The 20,949-nt window shown below is 41.7% G+C and overlaps 1 protein-coding gene across 1 annotated transcript in view; it reads right to left on the minus strand.

Annotated features, from left to right (window-relative positions):
- Positions 1–428: 428 nt before the first annotated feature.
- Positions 429–20,949, minus strand: part of LOC120956542 (protein PRRC1-like) — a 261,026-nt gene continuing 240,505 nt past the window's right edge. The window contains exon 6 of the transcript XR_007452751.1: positions 429–625. The gene's annotated coding sequence lies outside the window, so the exon portion shown is untranslated. The remainder of the gene's footprint in view (positions 626–20,949) is intronic.

Here is a 20,949-nt window from a genome sequence, read left to right on the forward strand (position 1 = left end):
CGGATACGCGATCTGGTGGACTAAAAGAGTTGGACATAGCCACGACTGCAAAATTTGAATACGTTATTATATTTCCACGACAAAGGTTATCACTATCACCATCGTTTTGCTTGCACCTTACTTGGTCAGCGTCTCAATGCTTAACGAGCTCAAGGTCAAGATCGAACAGACAGACAGATCAGACGATCAGATAGAAAAAGAATGAGATTTTTGGAAAACGATGATACCGTACAAATATTTGTCCCACTTTCAACAATCCTGTCGAGCAACTCAAGAACACTAACGATGAAAATTGAGCAAGAAATGCCGATTTTCTACCGTCAGCTTCGTTAATTTGCGACTGAAAACTCTCCGACACCATGGCCGACACAGCAAGCGAACATATAAAAAGCGAATTAAGATAAACAGTGACCTCTCCTTGCCGCCAGTTTCGTTCCATTTCGTTCCATTTTGTTAAGAATGGCTGCTTACAGTTTGCGTTTTATTACTGGTGATTATTACGATAATAGGCTTATAGTTTCAACGAGTGCTATGGTCTATATAATAAACTATGGTCGTATAATTTTGATAAGCGCACGCTCGACACCTTCAAGAAATTATCTCTCTCTCCCTCTCTCTCTCACTCCTTTCGAGCGTACGAGATTCACGCGATCCTGTTCAGAAGGCAATGCCGGGCGATTCTTCTGTGATCCGGGTCGGTCGGTTAAATCTCATGGGTTGAATCAATAAATTGAAAATCATGCCGATTTTCCCATTCGCATCTCGGGCAAAAGGGAATCTCGGTGTCTCGGAAGGAGGGTCAAAACAATAAAAAAAGGATTCTCTTATTCTACACCGTTACGTAACGGGCGCCACCCAAACGAACACTAAAACTTGTATGTGCTTTTTCACTCCTTTCTTGCTGCTGTTCACTCCCAATGGGATTGTTGGTCGATACTTTTTCCATTATGCTCTGTCTCTGTCTTTCTCGATATGGGTCTGTAAAAGAAGGTGAAGAGCGACACTCCAAAGCTCCTCTAAATGCTAACCTTTTCCACAATCATCTTGGGTGGAACAAACGTGCAGGTCTTCACAAAACCCCTTCTTTTGCAATATCTTGCACTACGATCGTCACGAAAACGCTTCCACAAACGATGAGCTTAATTCATTTGTCCATCCGGCTGTAGCTCGCAGTTCCACAGTGGGCAGCACCAGCTCAGTAGCGATTACAGTGGCAAGCCCTAATGATGGTGAACATTAATTCTTATTCCGCCGGTTGGGGTGTACCTTCGCCGCCATTGCCGCCGGTAGTGGATGGTCCGGCCGCTGCTCCCACTGCCGAATCCACCTGAGACGCCACGGTAAGTTCGTAGTCGAGCACGGCATGCTTGTACAGTGTCGCTATCGTTTTGGCCGCGGTCAGTATCATCTCCGAGCGGGACACGGACGTGTACGAACGGTGCCATTCGGTGTGTGAGGTCTGTGAGGAATGGAAAAGAATAGAGCATGAAAGTTAGATGGTTTTAACACATATAAAACACACAGATGGGGGAGAGCACAGCTCAATGAGTAGCGCAATGAATGAAGAAATTAATGACCCTCCTTTCCGGTTTTTGGGGCTTTAAAAACCAATGATTTACGGCGGGATGCTATCGATCCATTAGATCCTTTGGCAAGGGCAGCTAATCGAGGTGGAAAATTGATAAGTGTACCCTTTTAACACTGTTCACAAATACGAAAAGATCATGAATTTAAACTCTTTAATGCATTTTTAACACCTTTTTTCCTGTAAGTACTCTATACTGAAACACTTAATTAAGCCATCAACATAACAGGTTGACTGATAAGTCCCCGGTCAAACAAAGAAAAACACATTTTTGTGTCAAAATTCGTTTTTATTATTCAACATAGTTCCCTTCAAGAGCGATACGACGATTACAACCACCTTCCAATTTTTTGATACCATTTTGGTAGTACTCCTTCGGTTTTGCCTCAAAATAGGCCTCAGTTTCGTCGACCACCTCTTCATTGCAGCTAATTTTTTTTCCCTGCGGGCATCCTTTTGAGATCTGAGAACAAGAAAAAGTCGCTGGGGCCAGATCTGGAGAATACGGTGGGTGGGGAAGCAATTCGAAGCCCAATTCATGGATTTTTGCCATCGTTCTCAATGACTTGTGGCACGGTGCGTTGTCTTGGTGGACAAAAAGTTAACAAAAGTTGCTTGACAAAAGACGCTCTGTCTCACAAACTAATTGACATACAGACGTCAAATTTTGACACGAATCATTTGAAGGATGGTACTGTATAAAAATAATATGCATTTAATACTAGCGGCGCCATCTATGTGTCAGACCGGGGACTTATCAGCCAACCTGTTATCCCCTTTATTGGAATTAGCTTAACTGCGTTGTATTTCCTCTTAATCACGTACAGCTAGCCATTCCATTCCGATTTACATCACCCGCTACACCACATCCCATTTAATGCATGATTTTGCATTCAAAGAACGTTTGTTGATGCAATCAAATCATCATGATTGTCTCTGTTTGTGTGCTTTATATTAAACAAACATACAATCGGACCGGAAACAACGCGGAAGCACACCTCACGAACGAACACCATCAATCGGTCAATCAATTTAATTGGCAGTTTGTTTAACGGCTGCTCGCAAAGTAACACATAAACTCCGTGCCATTGCTGTTTTGATGAAACATCCGGACAGACCGGTGGACCAAAGAGAATGGAAATGAAGCGTTAACCTTTAAGTTGGCAACCGGATACCCGGGTATTTGTTTCAATTTCGAACTGCAATAACTTTTGATTCATTGCTTTTATTGACCTGAAATTTTCCGCCTCCCAAATTTTAATTTATGATTTTTTGGTGTATAAGTTGTAATTTTAAACAGCCTGTAAGTGTTTTTTTTTAACTTTACCATGTAAGTTGGCAACCAGCATACCCGAGTATTCCATACACTTTGTATAGAGAATGACGTTTCTCTTCTTCCTCTTTTCGTATTGTGCTTATTTTCAAGTCAAATTCAAGCGATTCCAAATTTCAATTTGACCATTATTTTTAATATGAAATGAAAAAAAAACTTAATGCATAAATGAAATAGAAGAGAATATATGGTCGGCATTACTTGCTTATAGCATTAAAATACAGAAAGCATTGTTTACCTATGAAAATCGTTCATTTTTGCATCAAAACGTGTGGAATACCCGGGTATGCCGGTTGCCAACTTACGTGTGTAAATCTGGTTGCCAACTCTACGGTAAAATGAGTCCGCTTTGCTTCGACAGAGAGACAGGTGCTGGCAAAACAACCGAGCCAATAAATTTGACGAAAGACATTGACATCATATTAATCGATCATTCAATTGACTGTAAAATGGGTTATCAAGCTGTATTCGATGTGATAAATAAGAATACCATTCAAAGCGTTTTTTTGTTGCGCAATCGAACAGAACCAATTGTAATAATTTAAACTCAAACTTGGTTTAGAATTGTTAGTAATTTTTAATTTTTTTCCCTTACTTCATTTCTAAATTCAATTTAACAAGAAGATTATTTAAAACAAGCAAAATTTCCAATCTCTCCCACTTTCTAGTTTCAATGTTCAACGAATCTTTTGGTCCAAAACAATCAGCAAAGGATCGGGCATGCTTTTACATCCCTACACACTACAAACTACTGCAAACAACCGGAAGTAAACGAGAGAACAATTCAGCTCAAACGTTGGTTCCGGCTTTCCCCCATAACCGGAACAACTACACTTCGTCGTCCAAGACAAGCATTGGATGTGACTAGTCACAACGATGGCTGCAACGATCCATTCGAAAAGGCTGCAGCGTGATGGAAGATTGGAAGAAAAACTACATCCGCTCGTACTGGCGCTTGTAACGATTGCCTGGGCACTGCCTGGGCGATTTTCAACATTTGGTCAAACAGCACCAGCCAACAAACGACTGGCTTCATTCGAATGGATGCCTCGGTGAAGGTAGACTGTGTTCGATAACTTTCAATTTGTGTGTCTGTGCAGTAACGTTCGAGCGGTTGATGCTGCAGTGCACAAAACGTGACCAAATGGAACATAATATTAGGACGTCATTCCATCCCATCGCTCTCTGCAACGACCAAGTTAACACGCCCCCATGTGAAAAAAAGTTTATAATCCAATTAAGACACTCATTTATATGTTTGTCCTTGGCTGGTCCATCCCCAGCAGTAAACTGTCTTCCCAAACGAGTGATCATCCTTCATCCGAGGCGGCGTTTTACAATCCAAGCGCACGGTTCTGGGACCGTTTTCCTAGGGCTAATGATCAACTGGTCCTCCAGCCGCCGCAACAACTCATTCGCACTCTATCTCTCGTCTATCTGCTGCTGAAAACCACCGAAAGGCATCTAATCACATCGAGCAAATGGTCATTCCAAGCGAAAGATAGCCAATCGATATGGATGGTGCGTAAATACCACAAACCGAGCGCCGTTTTTCATCCCGTTAGATATCGCATTGCTGGTTGCTTCCGATTTTTGCGCGAATCGCAAACGATGAAACCGTGAACCGAATTCTGCATAATCGGGTTCGGTACCCAGTTTCTGCATAATGTCCCGGTAGCTAAGCAGCTGCAACCACACCGGGCGCACTCATCCACCCGGAAGCGTGCACAAATCCCTGACCAAACATCCTTGACCGCTTGCTCTCGGTTAATCCTTTTTTGAGAGTGGGATGAGAGATTATGCATGTTGCCTTCAGGTGAAACACCGGACGCAGTTGAAACATGGCACCAAAAGCTAACTCGAACACTAATGCAGCCAATCTCCGGGCGAGGGATAGCAGCACTTTCCGTAGAAGATTAGTCACGAGCTTTAGGATGGAAATTAAACAGGAAGGACGCGAACAGGTTAAGTTAGGACTGTATAGAGGAGCGGAAGTTTGTCCAATTTAAAACTTTCGTCGGTGAGTGCAATAAATCCGTACAGATTAAAGATGCGGATACACAGCTTTGCAGACACTCGTTGTCGCTCTAACTCCCTCTGTATGTGAGTATCTCTCCACTCTAGGGGTTTAACAAAATGACAATCGTTACAAAAACGCATAATCTCATTACGTTCGTAAGCGATTCCAAAACGAAACCACACAAAACCAATACGTAGCAGAGATACAATAAAATTTAATTAAAACCATCCCATTTCATCGAACGATAAAGGTCGGTACATCGAATGTCCTTTTGCAAGATGATTTGATATTTTGCCTCCTGCTTCTTGCTCCTGTTCACTAATTAAAACAAGCATTTTCAGCCGGCAAATATCAAACGGTAGCCATGAGGATTGATTTTTCCACTGGGGAATAATAAGCGTGAGAGTGGTGAGGATAGAAACGGATCAGAAATTCTGGGAAAAGACGAACAAGTTCAATCATTTAAGTAATGTAATCATTTCTATCTTTTGTCGTTCAATCTCGTTCCAGTGTAATTGATGCATAAATAATGTGCTAAGCATGATTGCATACTTTCAGGCGTTGCGTCTTTCGTTGCGTGTTGCATTGAAAGTGCAAAGTAGTAAGCTTCCCTAGGTTCTGGGAAATTCTTGTGCTTTCAACTGCTCGAAGTGCCAAAACTTATTATAATTCATAGAGTTAAGTTAAGTGAAGACAGTTAAGGAATAAATTGCTTAATAAGTTTAGTATGCCGAAGGATTGCATACCTTTAGGCGTCTATGTCGTGTTTTAAGCAGTAAGCTCCTTGCTTTTGACCTTTTGTTACATCTAAGAAACGTTAAGCACACAAGACAAGATAACCCTTGATCAATTTGGGATAAAAACAGTCAAATTTTTCCTTATTACTTCATCATCTGTGAGTAAGGAACGTGAGGAAATGGGAAAAATCAACTGAAAAGGTACCGAAGAACCCCAGAAGATATTTCACAGAATACAGCCTCTATAGCGAACAACATCACAATGCTTTTAATAGATTGTAAGGCAATTTACAAGACATTTCATCATCTCCTTGTAGAGCAAATTTCACGCTCCGTCTATACTGAGGCTTATGGTTAAATATACCATGTTACCCTAGAATACCCTTTTCCTGTTTTCCACTTTGATGCATTTTATCGTCGCACCAGAAACGATCAGCCAAACCCTTTCCACAATATAGCTAGAAAGATGTCTCCGGAAAAAGGAACCATCTCCACAATATTGTGACCCAATCAAGTGAAAATAACATCCGGCAGTGAGTGCCGCAACTGTAAGAAACTCCAAAGGGTTCTTGGTAATTCGTCCTTGCGCGTACGATAACGCTCGTAAACGTTCAAAGAGCATCCGAAATTAGTCTGTGACCGTGCATCGTCTTTTCCGACCCAATCAAACGGAACCGAAAACTAATTAAACGAGAGTGCCGTGTGCGTCCGCGTGCTCGAATGCCGCTTGTGGGAACAATCAATTAAAATCGAACCCAAAACTCCCCAGCGGATCGATATTCAATACCAGACAACGGGTTGTCACGAAAAGTTGTAAGTGTCTCGCAACGGTACAAGCTGAGCAGTTTTGAAATACAACCCGATATCGGTGTGGATAAAGGGGCAGCCCAATCGAGACAGCTGACCGTCCCCGAGTCTCGTTATCAAAGACACGTCGTCATCAAAGTGTAATTAACTATTCACAAACATGATGTTGATGCTACGAACAGAAACATCACCTATCGGACAGATAATACCCAATGCTTGCACAACTTTGTTACTAGCTTGTATCTGAAGGGTCAGAAGGTTTTAGGATAGTACAGTGATTTCGCAACAGGACCCATCCCTTCCCGTGTTCCGTGGAAAAAGGATTAAAATCGAAAGTTCAATAAACCGATGATCCCAAATCCCACTCACCTTAGGTCTGATGTGTACATTGTAAACTAGACCTATGTGAAACGAAGCCTTCATAAATCTTTTATCGGTCGATTAGTTCCATCAACAACGATTACCATATCTGGAACGAACACATCATGGCCTTTAGCCTCTTTTCAGCAAACATCTCGTACGGTTCTATCAACCAGTATTATTGGGGAATAATAGTTTCAAAATTGATACAAGCAGGAAGAGCACGATCAAGGTGAAACAAATCAGGGTCGAAGAATGTTCTTTACTCGTTACTTAATCACTTACAACAGCCAGACATTTGAGAGGCAACTTTCATTACCGCGAGGCCAAATGAGGTGAAATATACAGCGAAATGAACTATTTGACAGGTGAAATATCTGACGGATAAAGCATCACAGCAACCAGCTGATGTGCAATATATCCAAATAACGTGCACAAAATCGTATTTAAATTCATTAAATTAATTCAATATCGAGTATTTCGTCAATTTTGAGTCAACAGTTCAAAATTTCTTCCATTTAGGTAATGTTCTGCTTAAGAACATATTTTTTTTTTTCCTGAGTAACGGTCAAAAAAGGCCGTTGGTTGGTTCACAGACATTTTACTTAAGGAAAGTCACACAGTTAAGCCGTTCTCTCTACAGAAATCGAATATGGCCTTCAGGAATTCCCAGTCCGATGCCGCTAATATATCCCAAATCGGAATATCAGTACATTTTCCCAGTCTTTCGACCGCGTCCAGCAAGGCAGGTCGAGCAGACTCGTATTCCACGCAGGACCACAAAAGATGATCCATGTCGTGGAATCCAAGCCCGCAGCCACATACCTTGGAGTCGACCAGTCCTATACACTGGAGATGTGCACCCAATGCGAAATGATTAGACCTAAGTCTAGACATCATTCGAATGAACGCACGATCGCCAGGGGTGTTATGGAACCAAGGCTTCAAGCTTACACGAGGAGTGATTGTATACAGAAACCTTCCGAGTTCATCCGAGTCCCACAGATTTTGCCAACGTGCCATGCAAAACGCCTGTGGGGCCTGCAAGAACTCATGAGGAAGGATAGGCCTATCAAAGAAAGACCCTTCTGCAGCTCCCCTTTTGGCCAAATGGTCTGCCTGTTCATTTCCTGGTATACCACAATGAGCAGGTAACCATACTAACGATATGCGAAACGACTTTTCAAACAGTGAGCTTAAAACCTTTACAATTTCTTTCACAAAATGGTCTGGGCTCTTAACAGCCTTTACGGATTTTAATGCTTCAATAGCGCTTAAGCTGTCTGAAAAAATTACATATTGATCCGCTGGGCATGCACTTATCAGTAATAAGGCATAAAAGATTGCGGCGAGCTCCGCTACATATACTGAGCATGGTTGGCGTAATTTAAAGAATGCTTCGGAGCACGTGTTGTATACACCAAATCCAATGCCCTGCTCTGATGAGGATCCGTCAGTATAAAAATGGTTACTGTTAGCATGGCCATGTTTCTCCACAAATTTGCTGGGAATTGTCATCCGGCGAAGGTTATCGGGGATACCTTTAATTTCCTCCTTCAATGAGGTATCTACACTTAAAATGGAACTGCAGGACTCTGGTAAGCTGGCACTAGTTATACTTTAAGAAGTACTAGGGTGCACCTGTAAGGAAACAAAATCATGATAGACCTTCATGATTTTGCTTGTAGAACCTATCTCTTGCAGTGTTTCAAAGTTCTCGATTATCAAGGGATTTGATACTGTAGAGCGGACGAAAAGGCGAAGCGATAGTAGCTCAAAACGTAGCTTTAGCGGCATCACTCCGGACATCATTTCGAGTGACATGTTATGAGTCGACTTCATGCTACCTAGCGCGATTCTAAGACAGCGATACTGAATCCTCTCAAGTCGTATTAAATGCGACTTGGCTGCCCAGTGGAAGCATATGCAACCATACTCCATGACGGACAGTATCGTAGTCTTATATATGTTAAGGACGTCTTTGGGGTGTGCACCCCACCAGAGTACGGTAATCGTTCTGAGAAAATTGATTCTTCTTGTACACTTCTGTACCAGATAGTCAATATGTGTCCTCCATACATTTTTGCTATCAAACCAAACCCCTAGGTATCGAAAAGATCTGGCAATGGATATCTTTTTACGGGGACCAAGCAGAATGACTGTCCCCTGATGGAGCACTTTTAAATTTTCGTTAACGTCTTTCCGGCGTTAGGACAGGCTGTGGATGGGAAATAAAAGTGGCAAAAAATGCTCTCTTTGCAGGACAAACTTTTAACCCAGTGTGATCCGTTGATGAGACTGCTTGTATATATTCCTCTCTTTCTGGTCTAAAATGTACACTGTTTGGATAAACTTCATTCAATGAAGGAGTTGTCATCGGTTGCTCCCGAGAAGAGGGAACACGGGTGACGTACCAGCGTGCAAAACGTTTTTCCCTCTCGTTCTGCACATCATCACGTGTCGTTTGTGCACCCAATTACGATGTGCACTTCACAGTAGTTGGGATGTAAGGAGCTAAGGGACACTGCATCAAGAAAACGACCGAGACGAAACGTGCGCACGTGTCTGGCGCAAAAACCACCCGAAACGAGGTATCCCCGGTGCAAGGTATCTGGTGCATGTAATTGATTGGAATTAGATAGAGTACACACGGTGTAAAATGGGAAAACTTTCTAGCGCACGACGACGATGACGACGGACCAAGTTACTCAGACACACCGGTTGAAATTAAATGCACCCCTTGCGGAGTGTCGCAGCGTCACAGCCTTCCACTACGCGATATCATGCTGAGTCACCTGGTGCAACTTTTACTCTTTGCACGAAAGAGCAGTTGCGGTGATGGTATTAGTAGTTCTTGGTAATTTTATAGCCGAAGAAGGAAAAGCGCATCCGGCTATTATAGACCGTCACAGCCAATTTGAATACCTGCAATGGGAAGAGCTTTTTGCGAGATTGTGGACAACACACATACAACTGTGTTCGCTTAATAAAGCAATGCAGCACAGACACGCGCATAACTATTAATAATTCATTTCGTATAAAACCTACCCTTTTGCGAGCTTTAGCGCCAGAATGTATGCAACACGGCGAGCAAATGGTACTAACTAACTGCTTTTCGGACCAATCGCAGTGCCAAACAAACACCATCGAAGAGTGCCCTGTTTGGCTGCACTTTGTCTTGCCGGGGAACAACTTTCCATGCACACAGACGCATACAGACACGCTCACTCTGCCTAACGAAGCATTTTAACGCCTTGGTGACCTTGTGTCTGCCTGGGCCTGAGCGAATGGCACCATTAAACCAGCCAGGGACATACATTATTTTAATAGGCAACCACGTTGGTAGCACACCACTTACACATACACGCACTCCCCCAAGTAGCACACAGTTTGCTATTTTTCATTTGCCAAGACCGTTTTCCTCCGACACGAAAACGGGCGTTTAGTGAGGCAACGAAACTCATGGTAAAGAGTTAGCCGGAAGTTTGCAATAAACCGAGCAACACCCTTGCTGCCAGCTTGATACGTAATCCACGGATGTAATAGTACAAGCACATGGAAGCAACCTTTCCGGAACACCTTTTTGTCTTATCTTTGGCCTCAGCTCGAAGCAATAAATCATGCGCTGTTTCCTGCATCCATGCGAGTTGGATCCACCTTTGTACATCTGGTTTAACTCCACATCGTTTAAATCGGATACAGTTGTAGTGATGTTTGCTTCCACTGCAAACAGTGCTTGGACAAGCTTTATTTTCGATGATGAACGAAAATGAACTAACCGTTTGCTTGTAAGACAATATGCTATTATTATCGCAAATGCCGCTCGCAGCAACACAATGGATGATTTTCTAAAGTGTACAAAATAACATAGGAAAAACTGCTAATTCTTAGAACTGTTTTTAATTTCACGGACCAAACACCGTCTGTTGCATATAGATTGCTCGCTTCGAATTCTCTGAAAGCAATTACAATAATCGCAATTGAAAAATTAATTCCTAATTCATCTTACAAACATTTGGGAAGTGTATTAACGTCAATTCTGAGGAATTAATTATAAATGTTCAACTGAGAGTTTCGTTAGAGGCTGGTAGTCGTTTTCATTACAAACTCATTTCATTATGTTACATAAATGACTTTTATGACTCTATATCAGCATTCAATAAACTATTATCAAAAATCACATCTATTCGACAATAGGTCATCGTCATGATCCATTCGTAAAATTTGGCCAGTCCGCTGTACCCTGACGATCATGATACGCTGAACCACAGTAGGATTATTTTATTTTTCACCATGCTAATGGCTACTGGACACTTACCATTAACAGCTTGATCTATTATGACGATGTTGCGGACGCGAATCATTACGATTCAACTAGAATTTTGTCCAGTGTCCATCGTTCTGGAAGATAATTGAATCTTCAGCATGATGCATTGATGGATGTTTTATATAAACAAATGAACTCCTCATCGTACCAGCTACGAAGATGAGAGCATTGTGGCTCTTTTTTATATTTTCCAAGAAGAACTAATTAGCGATCGTTTGTTAGCTGCTTCAAGCGGTGGTTGTTTTGCAAAATTTCAATTATTCATGAGTTTATTTCACCATCCATTACATCAGGATGTCAACAAAATTCAACACATTACTGCTACAGCCACATTAAGAAAAGTTTAAACCTGCATTTCTCATACCCGCACTGACCACGAAACGGGTTGCATGATTTGTGTGAAAAGTTATTGATTTAATATCGCCATTACACTACGGTGGCACTGTTAGGTTCGTATTCGATTCATCTTAATTAAACCGGATTCGACACCGGATGTAGTGCCACACCTGGTCTCTGATTTCGCTCTGTATCAGGTGAACAATGCGAGAATCCAATTTATTTCGTCGCTTGAAAACTGCTCTCGCGCTCCACACTCGATTGCAACCCAGGACCCCAAAGGTAAAAGGTTTTGTCACCGACAAATGGCAGCAAAAAGCGAGCAATGATGAAAAATTGCACTTTAGCAACAATGTTGGACAAACAATTGCACTCCTCGGCACTTGGGGATTAGTATACAGAGCCGATGGTATACGGCTCGACTGGCTGAGTTGTTGGTAAGCCGGTGTGATCTTACGGCCAGAGCGGGTTGGGAAATGGTGCTTCGATGCAATAAGAAACACTCAAAAAACGACACACAAAACTTGAAGCCATCGATTGCACTGTGTACGATTCTGTGTTTGTTGTTGCAAACACAATGAAGGATGCAACGTCCCTGGGGGAACGCTCGAGATATTAAATGGTCCAGTTTATTGTTTTGTCCCATGTTGGAGGCATTGAAGCAGAAATAGCAGAGAAGAAGGAGGAGCTTTGAATTGAGATTTGATTGCACAAACACAAACCCACGAAGTGAACCAAGAACCGTTTGCCGAAGATCGACCGTGGGACGGTTATTGCAGAATCCGCCTTGCTGGAGGATTTTCTTCCATTTCATTCCTGTTACCCTTCCCGTTGCCATCAGTGAGGTGTTTTTTCAGCTGCTTCATTATAAGTCGTTTGGCTGTGTGTATTGCTTTTGCACCGGGATAGCTTTTCCCATCGTTCAGATGGAGGGGAATGGTCCGAAAAGGGTTGAGCGAGAAAATGAGGTGTTGTGTATTTAATGTAGCACCGTACACGCTCAACAACACTCTGCCTTTCCGTCATTCCGAGTTGCTGCCAGGAACTTTCAGGCTTAAGGGCGCTTAATCACAACATTTCATCGACCGGTGAGACGGTGTTCGATTTTCGATAAAGCAGCTTGCAATGAATGAAACTCGGAAACGAGGAGGGGTAAAAAAGGACTATTGCATTGCTTTCTCCAGTGGATTGACCGACATTCAGCCAAATGCACTGAATTGGAGCTTTTGCAAGGAATTGCATTTTCAGAAATTGTCAGACTTTTCAAGGAAATGAGTGTGGGGGAAAAGGAAAGAGAAGTTTAAGCAACTGCGCTTCATTTTGCCGGTTTAAAAGTCTCCGTGCACCGTCATTACCAATCCGGTAATCGACAAATAATCTGTCGCAAAACAAAACAAAACTTGCGAGCTAACAGATTGAAAGGGTGGTAGAAAAAGCAAAAGGAGTATTGGAAGAAAACCCAAGAAGCTTCAATTAAGAGATTCTCCCACCTGCCGAACCATCGATACGTTGAAGCAGACGGGAGAAGGAGATAAAGAGCCATAGGCGGCTTTTTGTACGTTTCGATCACTCCACTGGCATTGGCAAAGAAACTTTCGCTAGCCGGAATCGAGTTTTAATTATTGCATGGTTGGAGATGTTGTTCAACGTCACGTTCTAGGATGGCGTGAAAGTTGTTTCTTTTTCAATCTCGTTTCTTATTCTTCATTTTTGAATAGGAGTTTTCCGTGCGCAGAAATGCAAAACTATAGAGCGCAGATGCAGTGGGAGTTATTATTTTCAGGCGATGCACGCCATGCACATGTTGCACAATTTCGCTCGCACGCGAGTCAGATTCAATGTAGGATGGTAAGGGCACAGTGAATCAGCAGGAGGTGCATTTTCTGAAAGTATAAAACTCTTCACCACATGCGGAAAGGTTCAGAAACAATTAAAGGTTCGCTTCCTGAGCAGCTGTGCTTATTGGATACACACGGAAGGTTTCTTCCCAACCTCGTATGAAACTAAACACAAAAAACTCTGCATATGCATTGCAATGCTCCGATGCACCTTGGCAAACGCAAACGCGAAGTTCACTGTTGAAGTACCCGAGGGTTTGAGGTTGAGATGAGCAGAGGGTGAGCAAGAAAGAGAGAGAGAGTAAAAACAAAAAGTGTAGTAGAAGACAACTTTCTCCTCCCGGGAAGCACAAACCTCGCGAGCTTCCACTAAAAAAGCACTGCTTTGAGGCGTGTTTTTCTACCGCAAGCGAGCGAGGTAGAATGTGAAGTTTTAATTAGAAACTTCCGTCAATAGCACCAGCAGCTTCTGGAGCAGCAGTTTCTTTCACACAGTGAAACATGGCGGCCACACGGTGTTTTGTAAAACGAGGTAAGATTGAGTGAGAAAATTATTTCGAAGTGTCGATTGAGGAACGGTCTATAGGAATTTGGGTCAATAGAAGGTGGTTTCTTAGTGGGAAATCATCGCGCAGCTACGCTTGTTTCATGTAAAGAATTACGCTTGTTTAAGGTGGCTTGGGAGCACTAATACAGTTGAACTACGCTTGCTTCACATCGATCAAACAGTTCGAGCTGCAGTTAGGTGTCGAGTAAAATGATTGGTCAAAATGCATGGGAATAGTTTCAGCTGGTTGTAAATTGAATTGTGTTTACGGCTTTATTGGAAGCATCGCTGAGTGAGTTTTGCAGTTTTTCAAACGGTTGTGGATGTTTTAGAATTAAGTTTTTTTTTATTTCTTGATTTTTATGAGTCTTATTTTGATTCTTCCCCTCTAAGGCATTGTATTAAACGCTTTACTCAATAAGAACTAGGTCATCGAGGTACCGGATGACTTCATCTTTAGTTGCTCAATATTGTGTGACAGGATGAAGCATGATCTAACGTTTTGGAAGTTAATGGTGTAGGTAAAGGTACAGTACATAACACCAGGACATAGAAGGGAAAAAACTCTCTTTACGTTGCAATTAACCTCAGTTTATGAAGTGGATGCATTTATGTAATAAGATTTAATTTCATCAACATTATACATGACAGACAAGAGCGTGAATGATGCAGACACGATACTTCGGACAACAGCCACACATCAAAGTCTTACTAGCAGCTTATAAATTTTAATCCTCCTCATGGAAAACAACATCCAACACCTCCCTAACAAACCTCCACAAAACACGTGGTTTTGTATTCAGTTTACCATCACAATGGCTATTGAAAGGGCCAGTTAACAGACATTCTAGCAAACTTGCGGACAACAGCCAGCCATTATCGGACCGAACGTTCTTCATGGAAATTTTCCCCGAAAGAAAGGGTGTACCGGATCATCTGTCGAAACTTTCAGCCTCCTCTCTTCTCGAACAGTTTTCTTCCAAAAAGGATAGGGAAGTCCCCTTGTAGGTGTTACTTTGTTGGACGTTTATTTTCAATCTGATTGGCTATTCCGGGATTACGGCGAAACGACCCCAAAGGAGCAAAGCTTTCCAAACACAACCGACAACAGAGTGTGGAAAGCAAAACAACCGGACAGCTTCTTGGGATTGGGTGGCTCGGACCGTCTGATGGATATGCAGATACACATGGGCATGGTGAAATAGTGAAAACACCGACCGGGCGCGGTATAGCGGCCATAGTGTTGTTTTAAATCAGGCGGCATGTTTTTCCAATGTTTAATCCCTTTTCCATCCAGCGTACTCCGTAAGTGTGTATGCGTGTGTACGTGTGTGCGTGTTTGTTTTTTGTTCCATAAAGTGTGTGTTATTTCGAGAAAAAGTATAGAAAACACGATTACGAGGTGCTGAAAAAGAGCCATCAGCTCTGCAGCAGGTATTGAACAGGAAGACACGAACTGAACAAAAACTCAGCCTTGGAAGTTCCGATGGAGATGAACCAAGCTGACTACATTGAAAATTCCACTTGCAGGAGCTTTCATCTTCCACCCCTGAAGATGCCAAAAATCACTTTCACTTGTTCATCAACAGCCGTTAGGCGTAGGATAGGTTTTGGCCTTTGGCAGGCCATTTGATAGCAGAGCTAGCCAGGCAACGTTCGAATTACTTCGAATTGCGAAAAAGGGGAAATGCTTGAGGTAAAACTGGGTGAAAGTTATTTGGATTTGAGCACGTAAAACAACATACTTCCAGCGATCCGGACTATCAGAGCCATGCCTGATAGTCTGTTCGAACTGTCGATCGGTTCATCCACGGAACAGTACGTGCTGATGGACGAGCTGCGCTAATCAAATAGCCAAGTGATACGATTGATGTCTTTCGCACACATCGATGAACACAGACGAATGTTAATCCGAAACTTTGCTCTCGGAGGACAAAAACAAATCCCCTTTCTAAAAGTACAATTATAATCAACCTCATTACCAATCCTTCTCGCGTCCCAACTCCAAAATGTTTTTTTTTTCTCCTGAATGTTTCCCGATTCCAAAAATTGATTGTCGGCTTTAGCATGGAATCCTTTGCTTTCAGTATGCGTGATAGCGGTTTAAATGAGAAATGCCTGCAGCTGGTAGTTTGCTGTGTTCAACGCTTCTCAGGCATGGAGTCGTCCCCACCTGTAGGGCTGCTGACTTTTGTATGGAAAATAAAGGGTTAATATGGGAGATTTGGGGAACAAATTAAATGGTTGATCCTTTTTTATCGCTTCCGCTTACATTATACACCCGATGGCTACAGTGAACCGGTTTGGAGCACAGTGCTATGTTTGCAATTTTAAGGAGGACCTGCATGAAAAAGGATTATGGCACGGGATGGAGCCTTTACCTGAATGGGGTAGTTTGAATAAAAGCGGAAAAGACTGCTTCCGGTTGGTGATAGGATTTTAACTATGCCTTTCCTGTGGAATGAGGTCGTTTGAGGAAGAGGCTATTAAATGTAAAAAATTATCTTGCAAAAGATTTGCATAAACAATACTCTTTAGTAGTATACATTTATGTTTAAATATTTTACAAATTTTTCTTATATTTCTCAGGTTTCAGGACATATTCAAATCACTGCCACAAATTAATTCATTCGAAAGCAACTGCAATGACGCCTACATTAACTTGCAATTAAACAAAACACAACGAAACGGTCTACCCCTCGACATACACAAATGCGCTAAATGCGTAATAGTTACGTTGAAATTTAATCAATCCTAATTCCAACCTTTGATACAATTACGCATCCCAACCGAACCTAGCTATAGGAACGGACGATGTAATCATGCGGTCATTTACGATACACGCACACAGCCGAGCCATTAAATTAAATTGCATTCCATTTGGCACTTTGAGCAAATAGCTCGTGCCCAAAATGTCTATCATTAAATCAATCTTGTTGCTGCCTACGATGAGACGATGAAAATTTGATCCTAAGCATTTGTAGAGCGTTACTTTTGCAAAGATTACATCAGACGGACTTTCTGTTTGGCTCAGCTTCTTAATTTACGTGAAATAGTTTAAAATTATATTCGTTTAAATGTATAGAAACTACAATGTGTAATATTTTATAATTGGTTTGTTCTGAAATATGCTATATTTGAAATATTCTGCAGCAAAACATACCTGATTTGACATATTGATTGATTGATTGATGACTAGATTGATTAATGACGTATTAACGAACAAAGTTTCTCAACTATGACAGACACATTGGTTGATAAGGAACTTACTTTCGAACTTCTCTCTGAGGGTTATCGCCGTATTTTTGTTGATGATAGTGATAATTTTCAAAACGTCAGAAGTTTATGACACAGCTTAGACTGTTACTGCTGACACAGCAGCTACAACAAGGTGCAGATGATTCATCATTGGAACCATCATTCCTCTGCTTAATTTATATGAACAGGTGTGTCCGCCACAGGGAGTTCCATCCGCAATAGTTAACCTTTATTGTTTCGTTCAAAAGGACGGTAGTGTCCGCATCGAGATAAGCAAACATCGTGTCCTAGCTCCGCTTTTGCTGGGAAATATTATTCACTGGTAATGATCATTTGAATGATCCTTTTTCGTTTTCCTCTCAATTACTGCTGGTGTCGTTTGCAAGACATAATGGGAGGGAGAGGAAATCCAGGAAACCATTCTGCCACCGTCTCCGACTCGAATGAAAGACAAACGAGCAGGTGAGATGAGTGGTTATAAATTTTCATAGAAATGACGTGACATTCAACTCACCGGAAAATGGTGCCACAGAACTGTGCTGCCAGATGTGGATCTCCTACCAGCGCACCAAACCGAATTTCAACCCAAAAGCCCTGTGCGTCATGTGATGGGATGGTCTTTGGTGATCCCAAAAGTGCTCGTATTTCATGGTTAAACGATTCCAGATTCAATACCAGAAGGTACGCAGGGAAGCATCGTTAAGATGAATGTTGGGAGAGGGTTGATTAATTATGGTATGGAAATCTTTAAAATATGTTTTTATTTCTCAAACGTCAACGTCAAACACAGCAGAGTGCCTCGGGCGCAGAGACGTTAGAAATACGGTGCAAGCGGTGCTCTGCTACAGATTGCAGTACCGTGTTGAGAATGAATGGGTTTGTCAGTGGTCGGTTGAACCTGGCCGATTAGAGCTATGAGCTTGACAGGGTGGTTTGCGTTCTCATAATGCTTGAGGATTTATTCGAGGTAGTGTTTTTAAAGGCAAAATGCTGGAGGAAATACTTGACATGTTCAGTACGTGTATTTGACAGTGAAATTTGACTGTGCTGTGTGGGAAAATAGTACATGATCTATGAAAACGGTAGCTGTTTTAATCCGAGATAAGTTATTCACTTGGAATCAACATTAAATGTCAGTATTCAAGTAAACCCCAATGTCATTTTCTTGTAGTTCTTCACATATCTTTGGTTTAATTGAAAGTTTATATACAACATGTCTTGTGGTATTATTACATATTTATTAGCATGCAGTGTTCATTTATCATTATAGCAGGTGGATGACATAGTTTTCCATACCGGACACGATTTATTTGCTCCATCGTGCATGTTTCACCTGCCCATACTGTACATGTTAGCACACCATCCTGTTCACACTCGCGCACTCCAGTTCGTTAGCAGTGAAATATGAGCAAAAGGAATCACTCACCCTGTCACGCTTCGTGCGCCTCCATGACACACTCGTGTCGATCGTTACTCGAGGTGGTGCTTTCGATGCGATGAGTCAAGCATATTATAAATGACGCAATTTAACAAATGAAAACCAGCCCCTGATGGCAACCTTTACTCAATTTGCCTCTGTTTTGCCTTAAAGGAGGGAAAAGGAAAGAATAATAACACAGAAGGAATAAACGAGAGATAGCTGACAACCCTTCAAGCAAAAAGACTCCAAGCTATCGATCGAAATTTAATTATTTCGATCAATCATTTGAAGTGGAGCTTCTCGATACTAGATCCAGGCAGCACAAGGACATTCGGCAGCTGACGAGAGTCTTGGAGGATGATATCCACGCAAGAAGGATGCAAAAGAGCTAGCACTGGTAAATGGCAAACAAAAGCCACCCTGAATTCAATCATTTGTTTTAAGGAGCTTGGGAAGATTCTTGGTTGGAAGCTAGATAAGAAGAGGATGCTTGTTTTGCTGAGGATAAATATGATATTATTATTCAAAAATGTCTGTGCCGCACGGTTTGTTATACTATGTTAACATAACAATTATTAAAAAATATTCATTTTTCTGAAGAATTCGACAAGGACTGGAAACTAATAAGAAGAATATTATGAAAATAGTTTCATGCAATTATTTGAAACTATCTCAGTGAAATAAAAGAAGAATTTAAATGGGAACACAAATCCGTAAGTAAGACAGAGACGTTACTACCTTCCGATTGACAAAACGAATGACATAATCACGAAAAACAATCAAGGGAAAAGTTAAAAAGTCGCTTCCCTTTAGCCTCTTTATGCAAATGGCTGAATCTGTGCACCATCTGACCCTCCAGGACCATGAGTAATAGATAGAAATTTAATTCAGAAATCAATCACCAATATTGTTTTTATCGAAATCCGACTCCGGTGGAGACGTTTGCTGCAGATGGAACAAGCTCGAGCTTGCGCGAATGCAAGAAATTCCAACGTCATCATTATAAAGGCTGGCAAGGGAAGAAGGTGCAGAGTTTGTGGGTTTATTTTGTCTTACCGGTTAGGAAAAGTTGGGCTTGGATACGGCGTAATTGGACGCAGTGGCAAGGGAAACAGTTGAAATAACAAAGACAAATCAAACCGTACGAACCTCTCGGGGGAGGGTAATGAGGATGACATTTTATCGCAAGCCGACCAGTATGATCTTTGCAATTTCTCCCCTCCTTCACTCTTGAACCAGGGCCTTCAGGGCTTGGACAAGGAACAATTTATTTTCCTTTCGATCTTCCGCTAGCGCACGCTTGCTTATCTACCGCAAAACAGAGTTGGCAATAAAATAGAGATCGATTTGCAGCGACGCAGTTGCAGCAGTAGCAGCAGCTGCGATATTTCAATTTCACTCTTCCTCTCTTTTTCCCCATCACCATTTGCACATTGACTCGAGCCTTCGGGCACTAAATATTGAGGAAGATAAAGTAAACGGCTTGATAAACCGGAAAAAGGGCCTTCCAGCTTGGATGATCGCCCCAGCTTACTGGTTTGTCACGGGAGGAAATTGAAAACAATTTGTTGGGACGAACTTTGGCCACCGATTTCGCTTTCAACCGGACGAAAGAGCGGATGGATAACAAGCAAAAGTCTTTTATGAGTGTCATTACTACTGGAAAACTGGCCAGTCGATTTTCCGAGAGTCACAGTAAAAATTTGCGTAGTTTGGCGGCGGTAACCATGACGATGATTGATTTTTGTTATGTTATTATTATGTTATTTGTTGTCATTATTTTTGTAATTATTGTTATTTGTTTTGAATAACTTCATTTGCCGCAGAGCAGCATTGTCTTTCTTCTCGGCGTGGAGTGTGTTTTATGCGAACAAATTGATGGAACTTTATGTCAACTGGAGCGCAAACCATTATGATGAAATTTTGTTTAAAAAGCATTTGCCAAAGCAAAATCATCATCCTTTAAAGGACATTGCAAAGATTGTGTGCAACAAGAGTAAACTGATTAGTAAAAGAAACATTGCACTGTGAAAATGAATGTGTTTGAATTTCAAACAAGCTGGAAAAGAACAACACCATAGGTGCTATTGCTGCAGTATTTTGTGACTGCAAATTTACAAAGTGACAACACGTTTTCCCTCATTTATATAATGAATCTGAATAATTGTATTATTTTTCACGTGCCCATTACTGCAGAGCCGTTACTGCTTTCCATCGGTTTATGGTGTAAACTTTCTGTCATTTTCACGAAAACAAATCTAGTCCAAGTGACTGCAGATTTCAATTCGCAAGCATCCACTCGAGTGGACGAGAACGATGGCTTTGAAACTTAAAAGTACAAAAACTTGGTCCTTCACTGTGCATAATTCGTGTTTGGCTGT

This window comes from Anopheles coluzzii, chromosome 3, assembly GCF_943734685.1.
Source record: "Anopheles coluzzii chromosome 3, AcolN3, whole genome shotgun sequence".
Lineage (NCBI taxonomy): Eukaryota > Metazoa > Arthropoda > Insecta > Diptera > Culicidae > Anopheles > Anopheles coluzzii.